Source organism: Mirounga leonina, unplaced genomic scaffold (genome assembly GCF_011800145.1).
Source record: "Mirounga leonina isolate KUSES-001 unplaced genomic scaffold, KU_Mleo_1.0 Mir_127, whole genome shotgun sequence".
Classification (NCBI taxonomy): Eukaryota; Metazoa; Chordata; class Mammalia; order Carnivora; family Phocidae; genus Mirounga; species Mirounga leonina.
The window spans coordinates 44,209,211-44,219,154 of NW_023270316.1; the positions used below are offsets into that span (position 1 = coordinate 44,209,211).

The 9,944-nt window shown below is 36.0% G+C and overlaps 1 pseudogene; it reads left to right on the forward strand.

The window, feature by feature from the left end:
* The first annotated feature begins 676 nt into the window (after positions 1–676).
* On the forward strand, positions 677–5,387 carry LOC118009675 (annotated as a pseudogene).
* Positions 5,388–9,944: the final 4,557 nt, after the last annotated feature.

Below are 9,944 nucleotides of genomic sequence, written 5' to 3' on the forward strand. Positions count from 1 at the left end.
TGGCAGGAGAAAGAAGGAATTTCTGCCATTTGGGACAACATGGATGGAACTTGAGGGCATTATGCTAAGTGAAATAAGTCAAACAAAAAGACAAATACTGTATGATATCACATATACATGAAATATTAAAAAACCAAACTAATAGAAACTGAGAACAGATTGGTGGTTGCCAGGGGTGGGGATGTGGGATGGGGCAAATGGATGAAAGCGGTCAAATGGTACAAACTTTCAGTCATAAGATGAATAAGTTCTGGGGATGTAATGTACAGCACGGTGACTATAGTTAATAATACTATACTGTATATTTAAAAGTTGCTAAGAGAGTAGATTTTAAGAGTTCCCACCACACACACACACAAATATAATTATATGACGTGATAGATATCTTAAATAACCTAATTGTGTTAATCATTTTATGATCTATACATATATAAAACCATTTCATTATATACTTTAAACTTACACAGTGTTATACATCAGTTATATCTCAATTTAAGAAAAACTGAGTGCTGTGGGAACATACTGCTATTAGGGTCTTGTGGACAAATCAAGAGGTGACACCAGATGCTACCTGCTCCTCACCCCTACCGTAAATAGAGTTACTCCAGCTGGCACCTGATTCATCTTCTAACTCATTACCCACCCTGCTCCTGCCCCACCTCTACCTCACACTACCATGAATTCAACTCAGAGGTAAAAGAGAGATGAGAAAACTGGACAGCCATGGCAAGGTGTGTGGAAGTACTATCTTGACCAGAGGCGAAATTTTTTTTCCCAGAGAGAAGTGAAAATATACAAGAATCTTAACTATTTTACTCCCAGCATATCCTTAAACATTTACTTTGGCCAAACAAAAGTATATTTGCCCCACAGCTTGCTATAGTTTTATAGAAGAAAGGAGCTTTGGATGGTATGTAATGATGCCAGGACTTAAGAAAAAAAAAGAGATGAGTGTCAAGTTAAGTCTCTCCTATTTCATATTGTAAAAAATGTGCAACTTTTAAATATATTTTTTTATGTAGGCCACCATAAAAATGCCATATAACTGCTTAAAACTATAAATAGCAAAAAGATCAGTGACTATAATGTGAACATCTTTAACTAAAGAGCAATTCTGCTAATTTTGCTATTAGAATCAAGGACAATTATATACAACCAGGTGTGCTGATTATTTTTTCCTTTTAGTATTTGAATGTGTACCAAGGGACTTTAATAATGACATATTTTAATGAAGTAAGAAGCTCTAAAATAAGTAAGTGATTTTCACCTGTAATAGCATGGTATGTTGAACCTACACCTAAAAACATTCACTTCAAACTCTACTTCTATGGAAACCTTATACTTCAAATCACAACAATCTTACTTTTTATAAAAACATCTCCTTGGGCATTATACGCATTAATTTTCAAATGATGCCTTTTACTTGCCTACTTAGATTCCATCTAATAAACATAATCTGGAGTATGCCAATAAAACATATTGTGGTTTAGACATGTCAAATTTTGTATGATCAAATATAAAAGCACTTAGTAAAGTTTTAATCTATTTAATTACTGTCTTGTTTAATTTAAAACCTTCATTACTAGTTTCTATATTGCTTTCTAATTTCTTTTTATCTCAAATATATTTGCTGGCCCCAAATCTCGCTATTTCTTTTACTAATGTCTTTATGGGCAGTCACTTAAATACAGATTTAAATGTGAAAAACGAAAAAGTGTAAAAGGTGTGGTTATTTGTACAGAGCCTGTGTCTCACTCATATTCAGAATACTCTACCTGCAATTACTGCTGCAATGTCTTGCAAACAGTAGGTGCTCAAATAGATTTGTTGAGTAAATTACTAAGCTTTCAAACAATGCTCTACCAAAGTTCAGGAAGAAATTTATTTACCAGCCTGCAAAATAGATAATGACACCCAAAGACTAAAATTCTAGCTCACATAGTCTAGAGCCTGGGTCTGTCTATCTCCAAAGCCTATGCTATTTATGGTTTTTCTGTTTTGCCTAGAGATGTTCCTAGTGAATCTAAAATGTAAAGCCTAAAAAGTTATTCTCTCTTTTACCCTCCTGCACTTGGCTGTGACATAGCCCTCTTTAGTGTAATATTATATGATGGGTCAGCTCAACGGAAATCAGCCGTGAAATTTCTGTGTGTCTTTAGATAAGTCTGAGCCACTTTCTATTCCTTAATTTGTTCTTATTTTTCATCTATAAAACATGATGCTTAAAGCAAACAACCCAGTTTTAAAATTCTACAAAAATGATTAAATAGTTTAGTGATACAGTGATACAACCAGATTAAAAAATAATTTATAATAAAACAAGCAAACAAGTAGAACTATTTTTATAACATGCCTAGAAATTGAGTCTCATTTCTTATCAGGCAGTTTTCAATCACCAATAGTCCAAGTACCACCACTAAGTTTCTTCCAACACAATAAGTAATTTCACTTTCCCCGTGCTCCCATCAGAAAGGAGCTGCCTTTAGTTAATACAATGTTCAAAAGGTTGCATAGAAAACAGATGTGTTAGTATGTTGGTATATATAAAATAAAACCTTTTCACAGAAAGTTATTTAATGGGAAAAAAAAACAAAGAAAAAAAAGAAATGGAAAAATGAATATAATTTGTCCCTGGATACAAATATGAATATAATTCCATTAAATGATCACCCCTCTATGAATTCATGTCTAACAAGCAATACTTCATTTTGTTGCCACTGTTAAAATCCAAAAATTCAACAAGATCTCATGTGCCCACCCCTGGTGCTAATAAATAATCAAGTGTGTATTTCATCTCTAAGTGTGACTAATTTCAATTTGTAACAATTTCTAACCAAATCAGAAAAAGTAAAATGATAAGAATAACATAATAAAATAAAATTTAAAAAAAAAGAATGGCTTTTTTTCTTCTCGCGTCATCCAAAGAGAAGGCTTCCCTAAGAACTCATCTTTCTAAATTTTTTTCCTATCGTGCCTCTGGTTATTTACTTCAAACTATGATAACAGAGGATTTATATAGACATACATCATTTTACTGTGTTTCAATTTATTGTGCATCACAGGTATTGCATTTTTTACAAATTGAAGGTCTGTGGCAACCCTGCATGGAACAAGTCTATTGACACCATTTTCCCAAAAAATATTTACTTACTTCATATCTCTGCGTCACACTTCGGTAATTCTCACAATATTTCTTTTTCATCATTATTATTATATTTGTCACGGTGATCTGTGACCAGGGATATTTGATGTTACCATTGTCACTGTTGTGGGGCATCATAAACCATGCCCATATAAGAGCGCAAACCTAATTGATAAATGTTGTACGTGTTCTGTGCTCCACTGACCAGCTGTCCCCCATCTCTCTCTCTCTCCTCAGGTCTATCTATTCCCTGAAACACAACAATGTTGAAATTAGGCCAATTAGTACCCCTACACTGGCCTCTAAGTGTTCAAGTGAAAGGAAGAGCCACTCATCTCTCACTTTAAATGAAAAGCTAAAAATGATTAAGCTTAGTGAGAAAGGCATGTCAAAAGCTGAGATAGGCCAAAAGCTAGACCTCTTGTGCCAAACAGTTAGCCAAGGTGTGAATGCAAAGGCAGAGTTCTTGAAGGAAATGTAAAAGTGCTACTCCAGTGAACAGATGAATTATAAGAAGGCAAAACAGCCTATTGCTAATATGGGGAAAGTTTTAGTGGTCTGGATAGAAGATCAAGCCTCAAACCAAAGCCTAACCCAGAGCAAGGCCCTAACTTTCTTCAATTCCATGAAGGCTGAGAGAGGTGAGGAAGGTGCAGAAGAAGAGTTTGAAGCTAGCAGAGGTTGGTTCATGAGGTTTGAGGGAAGAAGCCATCTCCGTAACATCAAAGCACAAGGTGAAGAGCAAGTGCTAATGTAGAAGCTGCAGCAAGTTCTCCAGAAGATCCAGCTAAGATCATAATGAAGGTGGCTATACTAAACAACAGATTTCCAGTGCAGATGAAACAGCATGCTATTGGAAGAAGACGCCATCTAGGACTTCCATAGCTAGAGAGAGGTCCATGCTTGGCTTCAAAGGTTCAAAGGACAGGCTAACTCTCTTGTTAGGGGCTAATGCAACTGGTGATTTAAGTTGAAGCCAGTGCTCATTCACCATTCCAAAATCCTAGGGCCCTTAAGAATTATGTTAAATCTAGTCTGCCTATGCTCTATAAATGGATCAACAATGCCTGGATGATAGCACATCTATTTACAAAATGGCTTATTAATATTTTACGCTACTGTGGAGAACTACTGCTCAGAAAAAAAATTCTTTCAAAATATTACTGCTTGGGGTGCCTGGGTGGCTCCATAGGTTAAGTGTCTGCCTTCAGCTCAGGTCATGATCCCAGGGTCCTGGGTTCAAGCCCCACTGAGCAGGGAGCCTGCTTTTCCCTCTCCCTCTGCAGCTCCCCCTGCTTGTGCTCTCTTTCTCTCTGTCAAATAAATACATAAAATCTTTACTACTTCTTATTGACAATGTACATGGTCACCCAAAATTTCTGATGGAGATGTACAATAACATTAATATTTTCACACCTGCTAGCACAACATCCATTCTGCAGCCCATGGATTGAGGAGCAAAATGGCTTATCATTATCAAGTCTTATTATTTAAGAAATACATTTCAAAAGGCTATAGCCACCATAGAGGGTGATTCCTCTGATGGATCTGGACAAAGTAAATTAAAAGCCTTCCGGAAAGATTCACAATTCCAGATGTCATTAAGAACATTTGTGATTCATCGAAAGAGGACAAAATACCAACATTCACAGGAGTTTGGAAGAAGTTGATTCCAACCTCCGTGGATGACTTCGAGGGGTTCAAGACTTCAGTGACAGAAGTAACTGCAGATGTGGTCGAAATAGCAAGAAAACGAAAATCAAAAGTGGAGCCTGAAGATGTAGATAAATACTTGCAATCTCATGATAAAACTTGAACAGGTGAGAAGTTGCTTCATATGGATGAGCAAAGAAAGTGGTTTCTTAAGATGGAATCTACTCCTGGTGAAGATAATTTCAGGATTATTTAAATGATAAAAAAAAGATTTTAGAATATTACATAAACTTAGTTGACAAAGCAGCAGAGCAGGGTTTGAGAAGACTGACTCCAATTTGGAAAGAAGTTCTACTATAGGTAAAATGCTATCAAACATTATGTATAAACATCGTGTACTCCAGAAAAATCATTCATGAAAGAAGAGTCAATCGATGTGGCAGACTTCACTGCTGCCTTATTTTAAGTAATTGCCACAGCCACCCAGCCTTCAGCAACCAGCACCCTGATTGGTCAATAGCCATCAACATTAAGGCAAGACCCTTCACCAGCCAAAAGATTACAACTCAAGGAAAGTTCACATGATGGTTAGTATTTTTGGCAATAAAGTATTTTTTACTTAAGGCATGCACATTTTTAGAAACTACTGTACTACATTGGTACTACAATATAGACTATAGCACAGTATAAATATAACTTATATGCACTGGGAAACCAAAAAATTTTATTTGGATGGCTTTATTGTGATATTTGCTTACTGCAGTGATCTGGAACCAAACCCGCAATATCTCAGAGGTATGCCTGTATTTTAAAGTGCCTTCCAACTTGGCTAAAATGACAAGGTTAGAGGCTTATTCAGATTTTCACCCAAAGGGGAGAAATGCCTGCTTGTTATTGTCACTGTTTGTATTTTTTCAAATGCATACTCATGATGAAACCAATATAGGAAAAGAAGCAACCCTGACTGCAGCTGTCCTGACAATGGTTAAGAGGAGGCCTGAGGCCCTACAACCTGATGAGTCAGACTGAAACTACTAACACTATTAGAAGGCTCAGAATCTCTAGATGGGATGGCAAGAAACAAGGGTCCCGATTCAGCTGATGACTTGATTTTTAACTTGCAGTAACTTTAGTAGAGAAATTATGGTGTAAACTTATTCACTTATTTTTCTAACAAATACTAACTGAGCACATTCTATGTGCTATTTATTACACAGAAAATGTGATAACATGTTTATTTTCTTGGGACCACTAGACTATAAGTTCCCTAGTAGGTATAGGCAATTCCCTTGCTTTCAGAAATTATGTACTAAAAGCATCTGGGAAAAGGTGCATAGTCCAATTATCAGTTTCCATGTTAAAAGAAAGATTCCAGTCCCAAAGAGCTAAAAGAATTATGAAATTCCTAATTATTTTTTTTATTCATAGTATTTGACAATGTATTTCTGGCATTTTGTTGTTTTTACATCATCCCCTTCTTTCTTTTTTATTATTATTTATTTAGGAGAGAAAGAGAGAGAGAGAGAGAGAGACTGCACGAGCAGGTGGGAGCGGCAAGAGGAGAGGGAAAAGCAGGCTGCCCACTGAGCAAGGATCCCAATGCGGGACTCCATCCCAGGACCCCAGGACCATGACACCAGCTGAAGGCAGATGCTCAACTGACTGAGCCACCCAGGTCCCCCCTCCCTTCTTTCTTAATTTAGGTTCAATGGGGCTAAAGATTTGCTATTCTTTCAACATGGCTGAGGACTTCCTATCTTTTCCCAATTATGAAGCCTATCCTTAAGAAAAGCGGCATTACAATTTTATTTTTTTCTAATCTAAAAGTAAGGTAAATGCAATTTAAAACTCAAACAGTTGTGCAAACACACCAACGATTTTTAAAGACTAAGCTAGCAGTGGCACCTAACACCTCAAAATGTTTTTTCCAGCTGCCATATAGATGTCCAAATTCAGCTTACAAAAGAGGTTACCATGTGTGATGTATGAAAATGTAGGGTTTAAGAAAGTCAAACCTCTGAAAGTCAAGAACTGCTTGTATATGCAATTGTATTTTAGAGAAAGTTGATGGTAATTAATTAGGTAGGTTTTAGATGGAATGCTGCAAAAAATATTTATGGAGACCATTTGGCTTTTTTGGTCATTCCCAGTTGTTTTAGCAGTTTATTCATTACAACTTTTGATTAAGCATTGAGAGCCCATATAGCATACTGCTGTTCTTTTTATTCTTTCTGAATTTGTCTAACTAATCTTTAATTCTTTCTTTCCAACTCCTCTCTACTCAATCATTTAGCTCCTTACTAATCCATCATCTGCAATTAGGAACTATCCCTTTAATCTCCTTACTATCCTTTGATAAGTTCTAGCCACAAATTTTCCACATCCTCACACACCCTATCTTCTATTTCCACCCTGTATTGTTTACCAATAAACAAAACTAATCAAAAGAAGACATACTAATGTTCAAGCGTTGCTAATTTCCAAGATGCCAAATTGAAGAACGTCTCTGCCTATTGCAGGAAATTTTGAAAATCTCTATATATTTAAAATCCCTACTGTGCTGGCTTTATCATACAAGGTAGTATCTGTGAAGTAGACAACTACCACTATAACACAATCTAGGGGAAAAAGAAGCTTCCATTCCTTCCTATGCCTTAAGTCTGCAGTGATACTGAAATTATTATCTATGGTTGAATGATGTTGATATTTTAACTTAAGAGGCCTGTGTAAAGCATGAGTCTGCTTGAAATTCTCTCTCTCCCTCTGCCCCTCCCCCTGCTCATACACACTGTCTCTCTCTCTCCCTAAATAAATAAATTTTTTAAAAAAAAAAAAGGTGATTCTTCCAGCCAATAATGACCATTTATACCTTTTGGTATAAGTTCTAGAACAAGATGAATCTGCAAAAGGACAGTAGTACTTTAGTACATGATGATGTTCAAATGAGAAAAATTAATATAAATTGTAGAGATAAATAGTTGTAGAAAAAATACAAGTAAATAAGTTAGGATGACTTTTTCTTAACAAGGTCATGTGTATGTGTTTGTGTGTATTTGATATATTTATTCTGTTAATTATGTATTTCTGAAATAGGGACCTGTGTTTCCTTTTCTCTGCATAAGCAGGAAAGAAAAAGTAATAGTGAATAAATCAAACAGTTTTTTTTTAAAGGTAGGAATTTACCAAGAAGAGAAGACTGATCAGTTCTGTTGGTCATATATAACAGGCAGGTGAAATAAAAAAGGACATTCAACACAATCGGGCCAATGACAAAGTAGAGCTTCAACCATGTGTTCCAAAGTGACTAATGAAATAAATGTGTTATAAACAAGGACTAAGTCAACTGAGTCAGTCCTTAATATCCTATGAAATATAACAACTAAATGGCACAACAATTGATAACTTACACATGTTTTTAATCAGCATATCATAACAACAAAACAAAAAGATAACAGATTGCAAACAACTAAAACCTATGTCAAAGGTATTAACTTAAAAAAATATATTATTGACCTAACAGTGAAATTTTAAGAATACAAGAAGAAGCTCAGTTTGAAATCAATAGCTCAATTTTGAATCACCTTGGGAGAAACAAGGCAGATCTAGGTCCCAACCAAGAATCCAAAACCTCACTATTCAGAGAAGATATCCTTTATTCTTTGAAGTCAATTAAGAAGACTACAACTCTGGAAATATATCAAAGTAATAGCACCAAACCTTTAAAAGGTATCAAAATAACTACAACTATGATACTTGAAAGATATGCAGAGAACTAATGAAAAATTGATTAAATCAAAGAATTGGTTTGCACAGAAATAAAGTAATTAGCTGAGTGATAACTGTGTTTGTCCTTTGCCTTCTATTTAAGGTAATGAAACAGGGGTAATAATTTCATAATTATATTTTAATTTTTAACAGAATTTAAAATATGTTATCTATTTTTAAAAGCTAAAAATATTTTTGAATGTTTTATTATATTTATATATTTAATACACTGAGCATTAAACAAAGTACTAATAATCATGAACGTGCTTCTCCATGTACAAAAGCCTCTCAGATATTAAAAAAACCTTTTGTTGGGAAATGGAGTGTGCCTATTAGCACCTATTGTCACATTAGCAGAGGTCATTTCCTTGATAACAGGAGAGAGCAATATTCTCAGAAAAACCATCCTCGGAAAAGTTTTAACAAAAAATGGAAAGTAAAAGCCAGAGGTACGATCCAAAGAGGGCAGGCCTGAATAGGGCAAGGCAGTATAAATGCTGTTTTTGTCACTGTTTGGTAAGCTATGTCAGTGATTTCCCATCTGTCACTTAACATTTCAACATCCCAGAACCTCTTCAAATGATAATATGGGCAGCATAATTGCACAGCAAAAGCTGGCAATTTGGAATCTAAGAAACCTGGATTCAAACCTCCCTCCCATTATTAACTCTGCATTCTGGGTCCCATTATTAAGTAGCCCCAAGCTTCAACTTTTTATCATTAGCATGGACATATTTTTATCTGCCATAAAGGTGAACCAGGATTATATACACAAAAGTGCCTGATATACAATAACTGATTAGCAAATGTTAGTTGTCCTGATTTCATAAGGATGAGGTGGAAATAGACATAAATAATAAGTCTAACCCTTGGTAATAGATGTTTCAGCCTCAGAGATGATGGTGACCATGAATATATGCCTCTCAGATCCCCACTATGGTGAGCATAACTGACCTACAGCTCCAGCTATCGTACTCTGAAACCCATCACCACCTTCCCACTGAGACCACCTTCTAGCGATGCTCCCAGCCAATGATGGCACAAGGCAAACCTACTAAGGCAGGCCTACTCCTGAGAGATGGGGAAGCTTTCACCTGGACTCTCTATCAGCCTTGCTCAAATTTATCAGAGCAGTACTGCAGTCTCAGCACCTTGCACCCAGTGTTTGGGCTTTCCTTCTCTCCTTCAGGGTCAGAGCTACAACTGCATCACAGTCTAATGGTCTCCCAGCCTCTCCTAGCTCCCCTCCGTCCCCATTTTCCTCCACAAGCATTTCCCCTAAGAAAGCTCTTACATGTCTAATGCTGTCTTGGCATTTGTTTCTCAGAGGATTGGGATTACACAGGAACCCAGGTTCTTAGATCTAATTAGGGTAATAATTTAT